We start from the raw sequence: 20,002 nt of genomic DNA, 5'->3' as shown, positions 1-20,002 counted from the left end.
TCTGTGCCCCTACCCCTTAGCAAGTGAGTTTCATGATGTTAGGGACTATTTGTTTTTCCTTTCTTCATATTCTCAGTTCTTAGCATAGTGCCCAGAATATAAAGGATGAACATGGGATGGGGATTTCATTGGGATGGGGAACTTCCTGTTGAGGAAACTGCCCCTACCAAGATAGAGCACCTTCTCCAAAATATATTGTCCCCTGTGTAACTGCTTGGTCAGTGACTGGGCCACTCAATATCAGTGTGGAATTAGTGGGAACCTCAGCTGCTGCCACGCACCTGCTGAAGTCTTGTTGTATCCACCACCCACCATTCTTACATGGTTCTGTGGGGATTTCTCTGCGATACTCAGATGTAGATAGTTTTATCTGCTAAAACTAACAGCTAACAACACCAACAACACCAATTAAATGCAAGAACAACTAAAACTAAACACTAAAACAAACAGAAGTAACATGACTTGCCTAGGGTTATGCAGCTAAAAAAAAAAATCTGAGATCAAATATGAACTCAGGTCTTCTGGACTCCAGGTCTAACCCTCTATCCACTGTGCTACTTAGCTACCTGTAGAAGAGAGCCCAAGAGCAAGCACTGAATAGTACCTATACATGTAGAGTGAAATATAGATGATAATGTGGTTGTTGTTGTGGCTTTTAGGTGTTGTTCTTGCATTTAATAACTGTCTTTTGTTGTGTTGGTTGTTCTCTGCTACTCCACCCAAGTTGGTGAGTCTTTGTAGACCTTGTATCTTTTTAAGGAAGGAGTAAACATTTATTAAGAGCCTATGACGTCTTAGGCTTGCTGCTAAGCACTTTACAAATCTCATTTATCCTCAGAACAACCCTGTGAGATAGGTGCTATGATCCTCATTTTATATTTAAGGGAACCAAAGCAGACAGAGGTTAATTGACTTGTCCGGGCTCACATAGCTGGTAGATATCTGAGACCATATTTGAACTCAGGTCTTCCTTAATCCCCGCCAAGTGCCCTGTCTTCTCTGCCACCTAATTGCCTCTGTAATAGTTCCTGCTGCTAACTTGCAGTTTCAAGAGAATCCTCATCGTATATTTTTTGGTTTAGTTATAGTGATTAAAAAAAATCCTGATGTCCTGCCAAATTTATGCATATAATTCTAGAACTTTCCTGAACTCATCTTGTACCTTGAACTGCCTGATACACATTTCCAGCTGAGTGTCCTGCTCCTTCTTCTAATATAACTCCTTTACTTTAATTTAAGGTCCTACACAAATGTTGTAGCCTCATTTCCTGTTATTTCCCTTTACAATCAAACTGGACTACTTGATGTTATCCAGTCTCAATATGCTGTTTCATATTTTAGTACATTTGGGTAGTCCATCCTCCCATTATAGGACTCTGGACAAACTTTGGACCTCAGTTCCCTAACCTTTAAAATAAAAAGATTAGAACAGAGGACTTCCAAGGTCCTTTTCATCCCAATATCTAACAACCATATCTATAATTCACTTCCTTTTCCTCTGTACCTTTCAGATTTCTCATTCTTTTTTTTTAAGTGAGGCAATTGGGGTTAAGTGACTTGCCCAAGGTCACACAGCTAGTACTTGTCAAGTGTTTGGTCTGAGGCTGGATTTGAACTTAGGTACTCCTGACTTCAGGGCTGGTGCTCTATCCACTGCACCACCTAGCTGCCCCTAGAGTTCTCATTCTTTAAGGCTTAGCTCTGCCATGAAGCTTTCCCTTCTCCTCTCCTCATCTGCACACTTACAGCCCCTCAAACTCAAAACATTCTCTTCTTCCTCACATTTTGCTGATGCACTTGTCTAGATCTCTCATTTAACCATATCACTCTTTACAGTGTGTCATGGGTAAGTGGGTGGCCATACACACTATGGTGCCTTATACCTATTGTGCCTCACTCTCTGGGCTGGATTATTCTCCTGCTATATTCTTAAATGGCAGGTCTATGTTCTCAGGTAAGAGCTACCACCAAGTACTTACACTCTTACAGGGCTGTAAGAGTAACCCTATGGAGGGGACATATACTTCCCCTAGTCAGCATTTCTATGATATTCTATTTTCACAAAACCTGCCACTCACAATAATGAAACTTTCAGATCTTAAACATAATCATTTAGTCAACAATGGGGCAGAAGAAATAATAACATCATAAATACTCCTGTATTAAAGCAAATGCAGGAATAATGAATACATCACAATCTACATATAAACTGGGACCACATTCTTCCACCCATCCCTCCTACTCAGTATTTGTAAGGGGAGAAGGGGTACATACTCTGAGATATCTAATAGAGAAACATGAGGGAGGAAAACTCATGTTCCCAGGGAAATCAGCAACTTCAGAACTCTGTGTCATTGCCTTTTTTCTCACTTAGAAACTATGTATGAAAGTTCCTGATGGATGTAGATACTCTATTGAACAGATGCCTTCACTGGTAAACTGTTAATCAACACTCTGCTTAACTAACTACTCCTTGGGTATGAAATCTCAGCCAAACTAGTCAATCCACCTGGTTCTCTGCTTCTAAGCTATTCCTAAAGTTAGTTGAAATTACTCTTCAATACTAAATGTAATATCCAGAGTTTCTAGATTTGAGCTGAGCTAATAAGGTTCTGGAGCATATTCTTTCATCTTTCTTTGCTTCTTTTTGAGTTCAGACTCTGTGTATTCTCTGTAAACCACTCCACCTTAGCTTATGGTTTGTAATCACATTATTGTATTCTGACAATAATGAGATTATATTTGTCTCAATTGTAGAAAGGTTCTGATATCCATATATCTCCACTATAACTTTCTACATTCAAACTGAAAAAGAAATTAGGAACATCTATCTCAGAAAAATGGAGAAGGAAATGGCAAACCACTTCTGCATCCTTGCCAAGAAAACCCCAAATGGGGTCATGAAGATCAAACATGACTAAAAAATGACTGAACAACAAAAATCTCAGAAAAATGAGTCAAAATAACTGTCTTAGAACTCTGAGCAGACTTAACTAAGCAATAAACTACTATTTATGAATGGGCAGTACTATAAAAAGACTGTATCATATATGCTCCTCCAAGTGAATATTTTCAGTCCTCAGGAAATTAAAATTAAAGAGAAGTAGGGTGTGTATACAGCATAACAAAAAAAATCAACTATTTTATCTAATTAACATATTATATCAAATTAATATGATTTGTTTTTCATTCAAGACAATATATAGGCAAAAATAAACAATCTCATTTGCAATAATGTCTATATCATCTATCATCAAAATTATATTAATAAACACGTAACTAATATATAATCTTTCCTCCTCACATTTTTAGAGCTCACAACTCTATTAACACTGCTTTAGGGTCCCAATTTTTCTCCATCCTCTCCAAAATTTGTCATTTTCCTTTCCTGTCATATTAGCCAATCTCATAGGCGTAAGGTGGTATCTCAGAGTTGTTTTAATTTGCATTTCTCCAATCAACAGTGATTTAGAGCATTGTTTTCATATAACTAGAGACAGCTTTGGTTTGTTCTTCTAAAACTCTGTTCATATTCTTTGACCATTTATCAGTTGAGGTTTTTGAAATCTTTATAAAGCAATGTGAACTTTGGGATAGAATGTATTGGAAGTAAGGGATAATTAATGAATAGCTTGCATTCTCCATTGGCATCCATACTATATCAGAGGAAACCCCCTAGCATGTTGAGTAGAACTCCAGGAAAGGAGGGTTTGGCATGTAGACCAAAGTCACACAGAATGAGGAAGACTGAGTAGATAGAATTCTCTCTCTCTCTCTCTCTCTCTCTCTCTCTCTCTCTCTCTCTCTTTCTCTTTTTCTTTCTCTCTCTCTCTTTACCTCTGGGAGGATTATCCATGCCAGTATGAACACAGAACCATCGAAGTAATGAAATTCCCAAAATGTCAATGCTGCTGCCCTTATCTTTCTTCCTACGTGTGCTCTGTTTTATGTCCAATAACTGAGAATATAAAGTGAGTGAGAATAGAAAACTTCACATGGATAAAAAATTTTAGAGAAATTTCTTTTTTACACATGTACATCATATGTATAATTCCTCATGTAATTGACATACATCTATGTTATGTAGCTTTCATTGTCACTGGTAAAGTTAAACAGAAACAGAAATTACTTCAACAAATTCCTTTACAGGTAGAACAGACTTTGTGCTTTTATCATTCTCTTTTTGGTAATTAAGTACTTTAAAACATAATAAATAACATTTATGAATAATAATTAAAATAAATATATAAAGTATGGATATATAAAGTATATATAATCAAAATATAAATATATATTACATGTACAAGTATATGTAATATATAAAAATAACAAATACTTATAAATAATATTATAAATTAATAATATTTATACAAATAATTCGTGGTTGAGTGCTACAAAGTCAGATTTATTAAACTCTCAGAACACAAAGACTACAACAATCCTAGTTCAGATTTGTGAAATAAAATAGGAATGGGGGGGAAGAAGATACAGTAATGAATTACTACCCTTTTGAAATAGGAATATAAAAGGAGTGCACTGAATTTTGAGACATTCTGCCAGTAGTTAGAAGAAATCTTGTATAGCTTGCCCACATGAATTTCAAAAGACTGGCTGAAGTTAAAAATGACTCGTTGATTCCAATTACTAGAAGAGTAGTGGAATAAATGACTTGGTAGTAAAACATCAATAGAGTTTGTTGGAACACATCAATATTTCATCTGTTTTATTATTATTGTTTAATATTGTATAGTGTTTTGTAGTCTATGCCTGATTCTGTTGAAAATAGCTGGAAAAAGATGCAATTGTGTTTAACATGATTCAGTTAGGTGTTTTATTTGAGAAAGACAGATCTGAAAATTATGATTTAAGGAACACATAAGAAGTCATTTGGTGCATAGATACTTTGCATATTTCTTCTCCTATTGGATATTGGTCTTCCTGATTATTTCTCCTGATTTGATTTCCCCTATTGTTTTTTCCCTCTTCCAAATGCCCTCTATCTGGTTGTTTCCTACCTACATTCCTAATACTTTAGCTCCATTTTTATCTCTTTTTTTGTTTCTGGCTCATTGGTGTTGGCATTATCTGTGAATTTCATTAACAAAATATTAGTTCTTGGTCATAGTTAATGGCAATTCTTAATAAAACTCATTGTCAACTTTATGCCCTGTGTCATTCTCATGTACAAGATATACAGTACCTGAGCTTGAGATGTTTTGGTCAGTTTGATATACTGTGGTATCCTTTGCTCTTGTCTATAGCCTTCAGCCTATATTCATTTCACAGTGCCATGTACCATTCTGACATAACTAAGATATCATTTTGGAAAATGTATAAAAACATTTCTTTACTTAGAAAAAAAGTATAAATTATACTATTAGAGAGATATAAGATTGGGAAGGAAGCTAGGCTAGTCTTGCTGGAGTGTAGGAAGGATCAACAATGGATAGTCCACATGCTATGAGGAAACATTAACAATAGTCAGACAGAATGAGAATCCATGGAAGGGTTGTAGCATGCACCATGAAGGAAATAATCTGCATTGATGATGTAAATATCAAATATTTGGTTAAAAATTAAAAAAAGCATTATGTGTAAAGTATTACATTCATTAATTTCTTAAATTTGTCATACATTCCTTTATTCAATAAAATATATGCTCCAAGTTCCCTTGTGTAGGTTTCTCTTTGCAAAGCCAGAATATTTCTCTCAATACTATGGGGAGTATATTTCTTTCACAGTAGGAGAAGGTTTACTCATTGCTGTCTTACTGAGCCATACTTGGCAAGAACTGTCAGGTGGAGACAGTGGGAGATAAATGCTAAGGATGCAGGATCCACTTTTATTTGATAGATAATTTGGAAGAGAATTGCAAAAATGGAAGCATAGAGGAATTATCTTTTCTCCTTTTACTGTCTCCTTGTGCCCTCTAATCCTTAACTGTGCCCTGTTGGGGTCTCTCTCTCTCCTGACCTCTTGTCTCCTCAATGCCAGCACTCTTTTTAGCCAGATAAAATATTGTGATAATGGGAATGGTGAATAGACTTACTATTACCAACTCATAATAGTGACCATAGCTTCTGAGCCATTTCAAAATGGAGGTTGGGGAATTAGAGGTTTGGGAATGAAAAGCTTGTGAAGGACCTTTCACCCTGGTTGACTCTTCAGAATGAGCTAGAACTGCTTTGTTACTTTCTCAAGCATATGGTAGCTCTTATTTTAAATCCATTACAGCTTATGTAACTTATTTAAAAATACTAAACATGTTTTTACTAATCCTTGTCTTGGATCCAGCTTTACAAATGATGAATGTGTTATTTTTTATTCAAATAAATCACATCTTATGTAACTTTGAAATGAGACCTCTTTAAAATAAATACTGACTGCTGAATAATGAGAAAGTATAACAATATAATGCATGGATTCCAATAGTCCTGTGTATATAACCTGTTCATGGTTATCATAAGCACTTCAAATAAAAAAAATAAAATAACACAAGGCTCATAATTGTAACCTCTATTACTCATGTTGATAGCTTCTCTCATTGCAGGGAGTTTTATCGTGTACTCTTAGCACAGCAGATAAGAGGGGCCTGATCCTCAGCATCAGATCTAATCCTGATTCACAGTAGGATAATTTTTTTTAGTAAGATGCTATTGATTTGTTCTGCTCCCTTGTAGCCAGCAATTCATAAATCGTACCATTAAAGTTTATTTCTAGGGTTAGGCATAGAGAGAACACTGTCTATAGAAAACTTTAATAATTGACTCTTCACTAGATACAATTAACAAGAGGCTCATTTCTTCTATCTGTAAATCGTAAGTATTAGATCTATAGACCTTAATTTTCTTTTTGAAAGATGAGAAAGTTGAATACCTGAAAACTCTCAAAGCAAGAATATCTTCGTTTCAGATTATATTTTTCTAGGACCGAGTGTCTCGGTTTCTGATCCATGACTAATAATTCCTGGGATTTACACAGCACTATGAATTTCCAGAAAAATTATAATTACTACTATATTTTCCAAATTGAAGATAAATTTTCTTTCCTCTCTTCTATATGCATTATAGATATTACTTTGCAATTTAAAATCTACATAAAATATGAAAACTGCTAAGAGAACAGAGCAGACAGATGACCTGATAGAGCTATAATCTCTAACATATTTGATCAAGCATTTCATCAGTTTTTGTTGTGTATCTACCTTCTATACATATATTTACAAATAAAATTATAAACATACTATTATTTTTACATATTCTGTATATTATGAAACACAAAATATAAATTAAAAAAGATCTAAAGATAAAGTAAATGATACTTTAATTTTTTAAAATTAATGGTTCAAAATACCCCTTTTGATCTTGAGAGTAATGCAATTTAATATACTTTATTTTGTGGAAAAATGTTGTGTATATGGCCTGTGGGAGAAAGGAAAACTTGTGAAAATAATTATTGGTAATTGATCAAATTAATTGAAAATCCTAGATCTTAGCACAGTATCTGACACATAGTAAGTGCTTAATAAATGTTTGTTGGCTTGACTTGACTCTAATTGATGTAGCTAGCCAAATAGGTGGATTTCTTTTTTGAAGATGCTTTCAAAATGGAAAGATCTACAATACTTCAGTCAAATAATACTAGCTTTTAGGCAGAAATCATGTTTTTCTAGTGCAAGCTTTTCAGTTCTACACAATGCAAAAACTGTAAGTATAACTGAATTGTTTCTCATTTCAACTCAGTAGAAATTTTCAACATAAATCTATTTCTTTTTATAAGATTCTCTTTAATGGACAGTGTCATACTTCAATTTCTTGTTTGTGTTTGGATATTTTAGTTATGGATTTGTTTGAATGTGAAGAATAGCCAGAAAGCCAATTTGAATGAACCCTTGAATACAGGAGAGAAATAATAAGCCTGGCAAAGTATGCTGGGGTCAGGTTGTGAAGGGCTTTAAATGCAAGCAGAAAAGTTTATGTTGGATCCTAGAATGGAGTGGGGAGGAGGAAAAAGAGTGATGAGGGAGCAATGACATAGTCAGGTCTATGCCTTAGGAAAATCCCATTGGCAAGTTATGAGATAGGTAAATTGGAGTGGGGAGAATAATGAGGTAGGTTGACCAAATGGGAGCCCAATGCGTAGTTCAGGCAAGAGGAAATGAGGGCATATATTAGGGTGTTCACTGAATAGAGAGAATAGGACAAGTATGAGGAAGATGTTGGGAAGGTAGAAAGGATTTGATAACTGCTTGAATTAGTAGGGTAAGTGAAAATGAGGAGTGAAGGATGAAACAGGTTGTAAACCTGGGTGACTAAAAAGATTCCTTTGAAAGAAATAAGGAACTTTGTGTGAAGGGGTTGGCTTGTGGGAGAAAGATTATGCAATCAACTCTGTTATCTAGATCAAAATTCATCAGTCTCTTCTTGTTCTGAAACTTACTGTCCCACACAATATGAGAAGGGGAGGTGGCTCTTACTGTCACTGCTCTGGAACCTGCCAAATTTGTGAGGTGATTTGGTGGACAGGATGTGAGTAAGATTTGGGGAGGGTTCCCAGTGACAACCACACAGATGCTGTGATTAAAATATAATTGCCCTTAGTGGACTAGAAAGGGAGAAGTCTGGAGATTGCAAAGAATAGAGGGGCTCGAGTGAGGAAGTATTGGGCTGAATAGGGAGGGAGTATATGTGGTTGTGTTGGAGATGGTCTCACAATTGACTCTCATTAGGAGGGTGAGATATGATCAGTCTTGTTACCCTCCAAATGGTACTGCAAACGACCTTTGGGTTCATATAATGGCCCTTAATTTAGGGACCACCATGCTAGAGTAACAAGAGTAGTTAAAAGGAGTACCTAACAACCATCTGATATGGCAAAGGAAAAAGGACTAACTTCAAGATTCTTAGATTTTTTGTTTGTTTTTTATGGTTGTCATTTTTCAGTCATATCAGTCTCTCTGTGACCCCATTTGGGGTTCTCTTGGCAGAGATACCAGAGTGATGTGCCATTTTCTTCTCCAGCTCATTTTACAGATGAGGAAACTAAGGCAAACAGGGTTAAATGACTTGCCCAGGGTCACACAACTAGTAACTGTCTGAGGTCATACTGGAACTCATGAAGTTGAGTGATCTTGACTTCAGGCCTGGCACTTTATCCACTGTGCCAACCAATGGCTTAAATTTAATTGACTAAGAATGAGATGTTATAGAGAAGGAGGAACTGTAATTAATCTTTTGGAGAACCAAGCAATCCTGGAAACCCAGTATATCTTTCTGATCCAAACAAATGTCACCCTAGCTCCAACTGCCCTAAGTTGCACGTTCAATTCACTTCAGTAAATGTCTATTAAACATTGTACATATGAAGACAAGCAAAACAAAACAAAAAACAACCACCCCCTGCCTTCAATGAGTTTACATTGTATTCAGAAGAAAAAACAACCACTCAGATAAATAAATACAAAATAACTTAAGAAGGCCAAGAGCTCAAGAGGCAGGAGAATCAAGAGAGTCTTTGCATTGGATGGAATACTTAAGGTGACACCTCAAGAAGTCTACAGACTCTAAGAGATGTTGATGAAGAGGGGAATACACACATTTTAGGCATGAGGGATGGCTTATACAAAGATATGGAGAAAGTATGTCAAGTTCAGGGAACAGCTAGTAGGCCAGCTTCTATGGAATATAGAATTCATGAAAGTGAATACTAAGAAACAGACATGGAAGGCTTCAAACTCTAGGCTTAAGGAGGTGTGTGTGTGTGAGTGTGTGTGTGATCCTAGATGCAATAAAGATCCATGTAAGATTTTTGAATAGGAAAGAGATGTCATATACAACTTTTTGAATTGAATATTAGTGTACTTTTTCTTGGTTTATTTGCAATGTCAACATTAAACTTTTATCTATGAATGCATTTGTTTAATTTGCAGTTGTTTCCATCTTTCAAAGTCTTTGTCTTTCTGTCTCTCTGTGTCTGTCTGTCTTTTTCTTAAAGTTTAATTAATGAGTGACATTCATTAATTAAAAATAGTAAAAAATTATCTGAGACAAGAAATCATCATGATTCAAATTATTTTATTTGTGAGGACTCTGAAAAAGAAAAGGTCAGTCATCCAATGTAAATTCCAAAATTGTCTTCAAAACACCACTTTTAAAGCATCTGTTAGTATTGCACAGAGCAAATGAGGGCAATGTTTGTTTTTTTTTTTAATAGTAATAATATCAGTTGTTTGCATCCTTTAAAATTTTTACCTTTAAAATATTTTAGGACATGTATTTACTTTGACAATCATGTTTTATTAACATTAGTTTCAAATATGTCATTTCCTAGAGTCTCCTGGAAAAAAAAAAGAACTTAACCAACAACCATTTGTTGAACTCTCTCAAGATGTATATTGATTTATAGGGCACTAAGAAAGCTTTAATTTGCATCCCTGCTCTTTTAGTGGATTTGGTTCCACTTAATATAAGAAGAAAGACATTGGTGAACTGGGAGGTAGTGGAGTACTCAGCTGTTCTAACAGCAATGCATTCCCTTCCCCTAATTTTTAGTCTTGGTGAAGGATAAAATCTTGGGGAAAGATCTCAGGACACCTCTTCCATAGGTATTAAGTTTGTTCAAAGTGGTAAATGCCAGCAGTAAAACATTATTACCATGAAATTGAAGGGAGAAGGATAGTGGCCTATCTCCTTACTTCTGTTTGTGACCAGGGAGTAGGCTTCAAATACCCCATCATTACAGGTGTAATGGAAGCTGTGGCTATGAGCCAAAACTGAGTGCTAAGTGAATGACAGACCCTGTTTTCCTTCTGCTAGCCAACCCAAACTTTCCTGTCACAACAAAGAACTGGTGACTAGAAGTTTAAGGCTCTGCCTTCCAGTAAATTTGGCAATCAGTTCATCTGAGTAGCCTCTTTTTTTTTTTTTTTTTTTTGCTCTTCTCTGTGTTATGCAGATTTAATCATCTTCATTGTACTAGAATCCTATTGGCAGGGCTCCCATATGCACTTGTAAATGGAAGGTTATATGCTAATGGATTCACTTCTGTGATGGGTGAATGTGAATATTTATTTCTTATGACAGAGCTTAAGTTATTCACATCATTGGCTCCTGCTTGTATCCTGTTGTTACCGTGCCGCTATGCCATGAATAGATTGAATTGAGCATGTACAATCATTTTCATTTGTCCAGCTGTAGAAGGGATCTATGCTTTTTTTATTTTCCTAACTTCTATAGATTCTTCACTCTCTGTCAAGAGTCTTCTGCCTGCCAACATTGCACTGAAAGTTCCTCACCACATCCCACAATTTATACTAGAAACTTGGCTAGATTTCCCCCCACTATTTGCTACCTCCAACTCTTTATACTGCCTTCCTTGCCCTGTCTGCTCAACTTATACTTCCATCTCTACTTCACTTTCAAAATAATTAATCTTTCTTGGCACTGGGTTAAATGACATCTTTGAGAAATGCCTTTTCTTTGGATAGATAACAAAAGTTAACAAAGGAAAATAGTCAACTTTTTTCTTCAGGCACTTCGACGGAGAAAGCACCTTTAAAGAATAGTATCAACCATTAATGAGAGTTGCTAAAAAGTAGAGTGATACTAAAGGTTATAGTTCAAAGATCCATGATTTCATTTCATCAGGGTGAGCTTCTACTCAGTATATAAGCAGACAGTTTAATGAGTTCTTATGAGCAAAATAAGTCACCACTTGATGTCCAGCTTTCAACGATGATTCCATTGTGATTTAGTTCGGTCCCTGGGGATGAGGAACAGCTGATTGATTGCCTAATAAAATATTTTTTGCACATGCATAATGCTTTATATTTTTTTCAATGTGCTTTGAAGTCTGCACTCATTTTATTTTCATGAAAATCCTTTGAAGTAGGTGGAGGAGGCAGTATTATTCTCATTTTATATATGATGAATCCAACCCACTTGCTGAAGTTCATCTAGTTGATTAATGATAAAACTATAACTTGAAACTTGGTTTCCTGGATCCTATTCCAAGTCTTCCTACTTCTTGGTAAGCTTCTTTAAATATCTTAACATAAAGTTTCCATTTTAAATGGAGCCTATAATTTCATCAACATATTAAGGGTGGGTTGTGGCGGTTTGTATTCTTTGGAATTAGAATGGATACCATACCAAAACAATGCCCTGGTGTTCATCTTTCAGATATGATAGGACAAAATGCCTTCTACCTCATTTCAGCAAGGATAATTAATTAGTAATTTTCAGCTGACTTCTTGGTTTGTTCTCCATCTTTCCTTATTTGAAAATTCTTTAGAGAGGGAGAGAAATGTATGTTTTGAACACACTGCTACTTCTGCTTAAATTACTAAGTGATGATACAGTTATCTCCCTAAGTATATACCTGTTTAAGGTATATGTCTGAGGCATGCTAAAAATATCAGCTCTTAAAAGGTTATATGTACCATACCTTAAATATTTTATTGGAACACAACAGTTTTCCAAAATAATTTTATAAAATGTTTTCTATTTTACAAAATGGTTTCTGTCAAAATGGGTGGTGTCTTGACATTTTCTAATGCACCACTAACCACTCAAAATTATGTCAGTACATTTCTTAAAATCTTGCTTGTCACAAATGAGAGTTGGCTTCTTGGCTTTCTTGGTGGTGAGGCTCCTAATGTTGTACATTTTAACCACTGTGAGAAAGAAGCCCAGAGGTGCTAACTATGTCTAAATGACTACGTGCCTAGAAAAAGATTTTGGAGTTTTACTGGATTGCAAGCTCAATATTAGTCAATATGTGACTGATGTGCCAGCAAAACATATTAATATGATTATGGATTACATTAATATTTGGTCAGTTGATAAGCATTTATTAAGTGCTTACTATTTTCCAACCACTGTGTTAAACACTAAAGATACAAAAAAGGCAAAAAAACAAGATACTGATTTCAAGGAGGGCACATCCTAATAGATAAACGATATGTAAATATCTAGGTACATTCAAGATATATACATATTACATCAAGGTAATCTGAAAGAGGAAGAAATTAACACCTAAAGGAACCAGGAAAGGGTACAGCCTTTCATAACAATATTCTGCTCTCATCAGACCTTATCTGGAGTATTATATTCAACTCTGAGTCCCCTGGTTTAAGGAAGAGAGTGTCCAGAGGAGGATAACAAGGATGTTCCAGAGGAGGACTGAGTCCACAGCAGATGAGTATCAGTTAAAGGAGCTGTGCATGTTTAATTTGGAGTAAAGAAGATTCAGGGTGTATATGGTAACTGTCTTCAAGTATTTGGTGGACTTTCATATGCGGGCAGGATTATAATTTTTCTATTGGGCCCCGTATAGTCCATCCAGGAGCAATGATTACAAGTTATAATGAGGTAAGTTAGGCTTGCTGTCAGGAAAAATTTCCTCATAATTAGAGCTGTCTGAAGGTGGAATGAGCTGCCTCAAGAGGTGATGTGTTTCTCCTTGCAGTTTTTTAAGCAGAGGATTAGTGTTGACTCATCCTGCATGTTGTAGCGGGGATTCCTTTGGTATATCAGTTAGACTAGATGAGCCCTGAGGTTCCTTCTGACTCACAGATTTTGTGCATACTGATAGATCAGTTCTGAGTTTGTCTTACAGCTCTGATTTTGGTCCTAGACCTCCCAGTTAAGATGGTACTTTCTGACTTAGGGTACTGAATTCACCATGAATATAGGTCCATCTCTGTTTGTATTGGCAGTGAATTAGATGGTATTTGTCTCGGTCCAAATCTACTCCCCTGGAACATAGGTCATAAGGAAATCAATTGAAAGAAAAGATATGTTTAGCTTGGATCAAAGGAGAATTAGAATGGATCTAATAGCTTTATGAAAAGATTTAAAGGGCCATCATATTATACAGAAGATGCATTTGGTTTATTAGGTGTGCTTCTAAGTCAGGGCTTCTTAACCTTTTTTGTGTAATGTATTTTTTTGGTAGTATGGTGAAACTTATAACCCCCTCCTCAGAATAATGTTTTTTAAAAATAATAATTATATTTGAAAGGGATGCTAAATTTCAATTAGATGTTAATGAAAATAAAAATGCATCCCCCCCATTATTTGAAAATTTCCTGAAATCTATCCTCAGATTCCTAGGGTCATTGGACCGCAGATTAAGAACTCTTGCTCTAAAGAGACACAGGAAAGTGGAATTTGGCTCAATACAAGGAGGAATTCTTTAACTAAATACAATCCAAAGTGAAATGATTGGCCTTAGGTGATACCAAGGTCCCAATCCTCTGGATGTATTTAACTAAAAACATGCTGTACACTTATTGGGAATGTTGTAGAACCAATTTATACACTGAGTAGATGGTTAGATTATTTCAGAGGTCTTTAAGCTGGAGTCTATGAAATTTTTAAATACACATACATATATACATATATATGTAGGTAGATAACTGTGTTTTGGTATAATTGGTTTCCTTTATAATTTGGTGGGTTTTATTTTGTGCATTTGAACATATTATTCTGAGAAGAGATTCACAGGTTTCACCAGACTGCCAAAGAGGTCTATACACAAAATAGTTGAACAGACCTACACAGAATGAAACCTTAGGTCTCTTAATTTCTAGGATAATGTGAATTTATGAATCAAGGTGGGATGGCACTGGGGAAGTGAATGCTATGAGTTCAATATCATGGAAGTTTGGTGTCCTACTCTAGCCCTGATGTTCACCGATTTAATTTCTGCCAGGAGATCTGTAAGTAATAAAACTATAATAAACTCCACAAATAGATTTCAAAACATTTCATTAAGAGTTAAGAAATGTTGAACACAATATGTCTATTTATGCAGGTCAGGCACTTAAAATAACACATCAGGAAACAACTATTTTATTTCTTGAACTATAATCTCACTGCGGATTATGTACCTTACTATTTGATAGGAAAGGAGAATGGGCAGAATGAATTTCCAAGAACCATTAGGAAGAAGTAGAAGGAGAGAGGGAAGAAGATTAGGGATAGGCTAAGGGACATTAATATATCTTTGGACATTGATGGTTCTGGGAATTGGTACAGCCATTCTGGAAAACGATTTGCAAATATGCCCTGAGTTACTAAACTATCCATATCTTTTGACTCATTGATTTGATTACTAGGCTTATACCCCAAGCACACAAAAGAAAGGGAGAAAAGGTCCTATATGTGCAGAAATACTTATAGCAGCTCTTTTTGTCATATCACAGAACAGGAAACTAAGGGGTACTACTCAATTGGGCAATGCATGAACAAATTTTTGATATATGAATGCAATGAAATATTATTATACTCTAAGAAATAGAGAAAGCGATATTTTCAGAGAAACTGGGAAATTGACATAGGGGGAATTTAGCAGAACCTGAGGAATAATTAATATTATAAAAACAATAGTGTAAAAATGAACAACTTTGAGAGATTTAAATATTCATACCAACACGATGATCAATAATGATTCTAGAGGGCCAATGATAAATAATTCTATTCATCTCATGATAGAGACTGGCTAAATATTCAGAACAAGACATGCATTTTTGTACATGGCCAATATAGGAATTCATTTTGCTTGATTATATGCATTTGTTACAAGAGTTTTATTTTTGTTTTTGTTTTTCAATGGAGAGAGGAACTTTAAAAAGGAGAGAACATTGAAAAAATTGAATAAAAAAGAAACCTACTATGGCAAAAATGATGAATCCTGATTGTGGAACATATACCGTATATTTTGAAGAAAAATTGTGAGTAATACTTTAGCTTCAACTCCTTTTTCCTTCTTCACTTGCTCTTCTGCTAGTACTTATCTTCAGATTTCATAGTCTGTGGCTATTGCCACATAAATTGATTTTTTTCAGAGAAAAACACTGGATTCACATTATATATCTGCCCAAAGTAAGAGTCCTAAATTAAGTGTTAGGAATGGTATAAGCAAAAGTGCAGTTGAACAAGGAGTCAGAAATTCTAGGTTAAAGTTCTGTCTCTACCACTAATTACCTATATCACAGGTAGTCACATAGTAGCATAACTATTTTAGCTAGTCCCTCTACCTCTTTGGGTTTCAGTTTCTTTTTATGTAAAATATGAAGGTGGGAAGGAGAGAAGGGATCATAGATCAGAGAATTTTGAGTGGGAAATGATTTAAATGCCATCTAGACCAAGCCCTTCATTTTATAGATGAAGAAACTTAGATTATCTCTAAAACTCCTTCCAGTTATAAAATACTATTATTACCTTACAGATGAGTCTTTTAAGTTAATTAACTTAGCTTCATTCCATATTAAAGACTGCCTTACTGGAAACACTGTTATGTATTCTCATGGAAAGAATTGTCTTTTGTCAATACCTCTTATATGTGTTTATTAAGTAACCAAAAGGAAACTAGATATTTATCATTTTCTTGAACTCGCTGTCCCTAGCGTCTTGCCTTCGAGTCCTTTCATTGGTATAGAAGGGTGTACCTGTGGTCTTGCTTCAGGTTATTACATTTACCCTTCCCCTTGACCTCCTCTGTACTTTCTCCTCTCACTGTTCAAAAGTGTGGAAAAATCATTAGGATTAGACTAATTGGCAGATTATACAATTATTGTTACCCTGAAGCAATTCTCATGTTCCTAGTTTAGATTTCTCATTATAGTCAGGATAAAAAAGGAATCATTTTAATTGGGTGTGTCCTTGATGCTTGAGTCATTTGTGTAACTCACTAAAAAGATAGTTTCCTTCCTCAGCTCTGGCTCTAAGGCTTGTTCATTGGAAAAAATACCCAACAAAGACAACAGCAGCTTATACTATTTTGAAAAGAGTCCCCTAACATTGTATGCCAACTATAGATAACAAATATCTTGAGAACAGAAACTAAATTTAGGCTTTGTGTCCCCTTTATTGCCTAGCACATGGCCTTGGAAATAATATTCTGAAAAATATTGAATGTATAAATGAATATATTAGGATAAAATTTTCACAAAATAAAGTGGAAATAGCACTGGTCTTTGGAATCAGGAGACCTATCTTTGAGTTCAAGCTTCAGTGCCTACTAGATGTGTAATGTTGGACAAGTGTTTCAAATTTGTGAGTCTGTGGGTCTGTAGTTCTCAACTTTTTTTTTTTAACAATATCCTGGCATGTAATAACACCTATGCTTCCTACCTCACAAGGTTGTGAGAAAAGAACTGCAAAACTTTAAGTGCCATATAAATATGAGCTATCTGCAAAGCAGTAATCTTATACATTAATTACTTCCCAATGGAAATTAGAAAGTTGGTTTGGTATGATTTCCACTATTAAGAACTGACACCCTAGCCAAAATAGGATATTGTTGTTCTTTAGTGCAAAGATACAATCTCAGTATTAGTCAGTGGGTTCTATTGCTTCAACTGTCTGGAGGCAACTTACTATCTATGCCAACTGTGTTTTTCTATAATCAGCAGGCATGGTGACTAAAGGCCAACAATTGAGACTTGCTCAGGGGTTGCTTTCCCACAGTTTGTTGTCATATGAAAACCTGGAGTTAAATTGTCAGGTTTCGGATAAGCCAAAGGTTCCTATGCCAACAGGAGAGACAATCTCCCTTTTATGATTTAGAAAAATCAACCTAAAAAAATCTTTGCTGATTTTCCTTTTTAAAAATTTTAAAGGGCTCTCTCATTTGTTGTTAACCTATGACCTCACCAATGTTAAATTGTTAAGTACCACATAATTTGCTGAATGATCATGAATAAAGATTCATGAGAATAACGTGCTATTCCTGGCTGTTGCCTTGACTCTTTGTCTTGGAAATTTGACAATAGCTCTCTCCTTTAACTCAGAAAAAAAGGAAGGAAAGAAAGAGAAAATCTCTATTTATATGATGTTATTCCCGAATTATTGTTTTATAGTATCTCACATGCCTAGCAAACAATGAGTAACCCAAAGTTAGCTAAATGCTAAGAAGATATATATTAATATAGTCTCTAGAGTGAAGAATATCCACTAATATTTAAATTATAGTTTACAGATTCTGTTTGTCTTTCAGTTGGATTGATAGCTTATGGAGAGGCAATTTGCTCTGTCAGTTCCTGTTTCTGACACTATTGTCATTATTTTTCTTTTTAATATCAACTGAACTCTCTGGGCCTTAGTTTCTTCCACTGAAAATGGAGTTGAACAAGCTGATCACCAATGATCTTTCCATCTATAAAGCCTGTGATCCATCTGAAAACCTTTTCTCATCTATACCATTTTCTCTACTACCACTCTAATAGAGGTTCTAATTATAATCTATTCTGTACTATTATAATAGTCACATGAATTAAACTTCTCACCTCCTGATTCTCCCCTTTCAATCCATACTTCACTTTGCTGCCAGATTAATTACAAGTCTGATTATGTTCATTGCTCAGTTCTGTTGCCTACAGAATCTTTCTAGGCTTATTTCATTCTTCTCCCTTTTCTACACTCATTGGTAGCTAAACTGGACTATTCATTGTCTTCCAAACATGTCCTATGCTTTCCAATTTTCCAGTTTAGACTTATGCTAATCCCTTTGCCTGAAATGCTCTTTCATTACAGTATCTTTTTTAAATAATATTCAGTCCATCCTTTTTAAGATCTGGCTCAAATGATACCACTTTCAGGAAACCTCTGCTTCTTTCAGTTGGAAGAGAGCTGTATTTCATCCATTCTCGTAACGCTTTGCACTAATTTAAAATAGTTATTACATTTTTTTCTGCACATTAGTTTTATCATTTCTACTAAAATTTAAACTCCTTATCTAATTTATGTTTAAATCTTTCTCCAGATCTACCATATTGCATTGCACAGAATTGGTGCTTAATATGTTTGTTGAATGAATGAATGAACTATCACATAGTACTTACTTATGATGAAATTTCAACTGTCTGTGAACCAATTTTGTAGTATTTGGCAAGAATGAATGCACTGAAAATGTAAATGTGTCTTTAGTTTTTATAAACACCAGATTGTGTATATGTATATACAGATTCTTTTAAGCTATAATTTATTCATAGACTTACTGTATGCAATATGTGTTCTGGCTAGAGATCAGATGTAAGCCCTTGTCCCTCAATAGAGAAGACAATTAGCAAATTCATGAATTATATTTCTGATTTGAATTTTGAAAGCTTATTGGAAAAAAGTGAGCTCATACCTCAGTTAGAGGTATTACTGTATAAAATTGATGGGTGAACATAGCTTCTTGGTGTCAGTGGAACATGCATCAAATTTAAATATATTTTAAAGTTCAAACAATTTCATTTATTAAGGTCACAGATGACCTATAAATAAAGTGCAACTTCTTGGCTAAATGTTAATTTCTACAATTGAAATGCAAACATAGAGGAGATTCATGAGTTCAATTTGCTACTTTTTTATGGTTTACATCTTTAACCATGTATGTAAAAGAGAGATACTTCCTTCCTTGTTATTTATTATAATGCAATTTCCATGGCTTGTTCTAACATAATGTGCTGTGCTGTGAAAAATTATTTATTTTTATAGTTATTTTCAGTCTTGTTTTTTATTTTTTTGATTGAACTATAGAAGGCAAAATAATTCTAGGATCATTTCTAATCTCTACTACAGCAATATTTAAACATTTAAAAGTCAGCACCTCAAAATACTAAATTTTAATTTTTGTCTGATTGATAAATTACCAACAATAACTGAAAGAAGATAGAAAGATAAAATCTCTATAAAATAATGAAAAAAAGTATAAAATATCTTGCCAATAATTTAGAGCATACAACATAATACAACTTTGCAAAAATCAAAAGGTTTTTTTGATAGATGTCAAGGAAAAACCAAAAAAAAAAAAATTGAGGGAAATTTCATGCTCACATCTAGATCAAGCAAATATGATAAAAATATTAGTTCTTCCAGAATTAACATATGAATTTAATGCAAAACAAATCAAAATGCTGATAGAGTTTTTTCCAGAATTTTAAAGTTATAAAAGAATTAATATAAAAAAATTAGATGAATGGGAATATTAGGGAGAAATAAGAAAAAAAATG

Source organism: Vombatus ursinus, unplaced genomic scaffold (genome assembly GCF_900497805.2).
Source record: "Vombatus ursinus unplaced genomic scaffold, bare-nosed wombat genome assembly UNPS02014818.1, whole genome shotgun sequence".
Classification (NCBI taxonomy): Eukaryota; Metazoa; Chordata; class Mammalia; order Diprotodontia; family Vombatidae; genus Vombatus; species Vombatus ursinus.
The sequence above is the reverse complement of the archived record's forward strand: the minus strand, read 5'-3'. Positions refer to the sequence as shown.